The sequence below is a fragment of the Humulus lupulus genome, chromosome 7 (assembly GCF_963169125.1).
Source record: "Humulus lupulus chromosome 7, drHumLupu1.1, whole genome shotgun sequence".
In the NCBI taxonomy this organism is placed as follows: domain Eukaryota; kingdom Viridiplantae; phylum Streptophyta; class Magnoliopsida; order Rosales; family Cannabaceae; genus Humulus; species Humulus lupulus.
Window position 1 is genome coordinate 174,238,369 of NC_084799.1, and position 3,527 is coordinate 174,241,895.

Here is a 3,527-nt window from a genome sequence, read left to right on the forward strand (position 1 = left end):
CCTCTCTTATATATAGAAAGACAAAGCTATGGCTAAACAATAGAATCATGGAAACTTTATTGGTTCATTAATAATAAAAAACAGTCGAAAGAAAAAAATAGAAGGAAATGAAAAAACTGAGGAAATGGGAAATAGAGCTTTGAAAGAAAAATCTGAATAAATAAAAAAAAAAAAACAAAAAGTTAAAGAAATAAACAAACAAAATAACACTAATACATAACTAAGGCTCAAAGCAAATGATTTACCTATTCTAAGTTTAGGGTTAAATCTTATGAGTTGCAGAAAAAGAACAAGTGATGAGAGAAATCATGGGTACTTATGTAAGCTACTAAGCTGAAATATCTACACTAGCAGCAATTTATTGTTTCAACAATTTACTAGTTGCTTCATTAACATAGATATGAATGTAGTAGACAATTTTATAGAGAGAGCTATACAAAGAAAATGCCAAGTTCGAAGAATTTCTACCAAAGTTAGAAACGGGCAGCTTCCATTCTCATTGATTTCAATAGTCTTTTTGATCTGCACAAATGTTAAATGTTAGAATAAAAATCCAATTGTGATCCTGCTTTGTGCAACAAGGATTGAATGGTTACCTGTAGCAATGCCTGTCGTGCTGCCTCTCTCTCAAGTTCCCTCTTTCGTTTAGCCTCGGCTGCAGCTTCCACTTCAGCTCGTCTTCGAGCATCTTCAATAGCCTGGGCTTCAGCTTGTAACCTTGCTTTCTCTGGTCAGACATTAAGTACAAATAAATAAAATACACACATCATTCTCCACTTATTTGATTACAAAACATTTATACATCTCACTTGGTCTGCCTTTGCATGAAACTAAAAGCATATAGATGTATCTCAATGCATACAAATCACAAAACTACACAGAAATTAAATAAGTAGTTGCAACCTTTTCTCTGCTGTAGTTCAAGTTCCTCCCTCTCCCGCTGCAATTTCTCAGGATCCCCTTTATCACCTTGATTTCAGCCAATAATCACACACATGATCATGTACAGAGTAGAATTTAGCCATGAGATGGTCAGATAAAACTAGAATGAGTATAAAAGAGCCAAAATTGAAACCCACATCATTCAGAGTTTTCTCTCGTGCTCTTAAAATTGTATCAGCAAGCTTATTCTTTAATAGAGTTGTCCTGTACTGCTTGTCAAGGGAGACCTGCCTCCCAGTTGGAGCACTATCCGCTATATTTTGTAAGGATTGATCAGTGAAATAATACACCCCAAAACCAATAGCAGAACAACTTTCTCTCTAAATCCCATGCTTACCATCTTGGCAGCTGTCTAACTCAATTGATCCTGGTTTTTGCTCAGAAGGTTGTTCAACTTGGTCCAAGCCACTATCAGTCTCTGCATAACCCAAAGATTAATAAATTTAACAAATATGCAATTTGAATTCCAAAGTAGAAATCTTAGTAAAATGAAACTCATAAAATAGTTGGGAAACAACCAAACTAGTCTTAAAATCAACTACGGTCGCAACAAAATCATTCTGATGCTATGCAAAGCCAACATCTTTGAGCTAGATGATAGTTAATAAGTAGAAAAACAATTTTCATCTACTTGACAGTTTTCAATCTAATCTCATCAGTCTCTCAGCGTTTGGCTTACACAGAAACTGAGATCAAAATTATCTAGATGTGATTAAAAATAAGAAAAGGATTCCTTAAAAAAAAATAAAAACTTGCCATGCCTTTCATTAAGATCACTAATAGTTGTCTTTTTGTCTAATTCTGATCAAGAGTCCAAGGTCTCTGGCACCTGAAAAATAAAACACAACTAACCATTCACTATCGCCTAACACAACTCATTGAGTAGTGAAAAAGAAAAAATCTCTTCACCATTCACCAAGCATCCATCATGAGAGCTAAACAATTTCAATTTGCAACATGAAACATGAAACAAAATCAAGTGCCAGATACCTTAGATTCATTAACTAAAGTTGAGACCTTAGTAAAATTGCAAAACAGAGCTTGAATAAAACATATTACCTGCAAAATAGCCCCGCGCAAATCGAAGTCGAGCCCATCTTCCCTGAAAGCTTCGCCAACATTTCCCACTTCCCATTTTCGTAACACTGTAACAGATAGAGAGATAGAAATGAGAGGTATCAGTGAGATGGGGAGAGAGAGATACATGAGAGGGAGAGACAGAGATAGAGATGAGAGGGAGTGAGTGAGGAATTTTAGGGTTATTCATGACAAAACACAAGAGAAAATATATAAAATCAAACACTTGAGAGAATAAAGAGAGAAAGAGAGACACCTTATCTCCCGCTGCCTCGCAAGAACCCAACACCATCAAAGAACCGACGGTGACTCCGACAATCTAAGGGTTCGATCCTTGAGATGATTTTGAACCTAAAGAAGAGCTGAATCCAACCGTGCAACTGGCTCCATAAATGGAGGACGGAGGTGGCCGAAAAACTCCTCGAATCTCACAGAGGTGTGCGACTTTAGCTAGGAGAGCTGAAACAAATTGAAACAAAGAATGACAAAATTGCTTTCTAAATTAAAGAAAGACTCACCTCAACTATTGCATAGAAGACATCAGCCCTGGCAACTTTACCCGTTGTAGAGACGAGAGAGCAGTGATGACGGGCTATTCCTCGACATCGCACTCTGAGCCAAACCCAAGTGTACCGCCTACTTCATGACTGGAGTGCTAAAGCTCTGAGTCTTCAAAGACTGCGACAGAGAATGGAAGAAAAGGGAGGGAAATAGAAGAAGGCAGAGAGATGGGAAAGTAGGGGAGGGGAAGAGTTTGAAAGGATAGAGAGAATGAGAATATTGAGTGAAATAAGAGAGGGAAAAAAGAATAAAGCGCGGTTAATAATTTACAAGCCGCCAGAATTTTGTTGATCATTTGGGTGTTTTAAAAAATCATTAATAACGCTTTTAGATATGTGTGATATTTTACCGTGATATATAGTCAAGATTCCTGTAGTGTCTGTTCTTTCTCTCTCAGCTCTCTCTCTTTCGATTACAAGAATTTGTATAAAAGGTAATGAAAACAAAAATAACTCTTTCTTAAACTCTCACTGAACTACAACCGTGTATCTAGAAAAAGAAATAATAAAACTATATATAGACCCACTTGACTAATAACAGAAAACAATGAACTAATTTTAGTTGATGAAGCTTCCTTTTATCTCAACCTCTAAGCTTGCCACGTGTGATAATCGGTTTTAATGAGAACTAATCCAACAAATTCCACATTAGTACTCATTAAAACAATATTGAAAGAGACTTATCCTTGAGTATCATTTCTCTAAAATGAATATGGCTATCCATTTCCAATTCCCAATAATTTCAAACAGTGTTGGAATTTACTCAGAGTTACCACTTTTGTTCCCATGTCAGCTGGATTCTCTGCACTAGGAACCTTCTATGTGTTTATCAAGCCTTGTGTCACCTTTTCTCTGATGAAGTGATATCTAACTTCAATATGTTTTGTTCTATCATGGAACATGGGATTCTTACATAAGTACAATGCACTTTGATTGTCAGTGTACACT

General features: G+C 36.3%; 1 long non-coding RNA gene across 1 annotated transcript; it reads right to left on the reverse strand.

The window, feature by feature from the left end:
- Window positions 1-1,703: 1,703 nt before the first annotated feature.
- On the reverse strand, window positions 1,704-2,524 carry LOC133790009 (uncharacterized). The gene is made up of 3 exons (XR_009873845.1): window positions 2,276-2,524; window positions 2,002-2,087; window positions 1,704-1,771 (listed from the first exon to the last, which is right to left on the reverse strand). It is a non-coding gene; the product is annotated as an uncharacterized LOC133790009 (long non-coding RNA).
- Window positions 2,525-3,527: the final 1,003 nt, after the last annotated feature.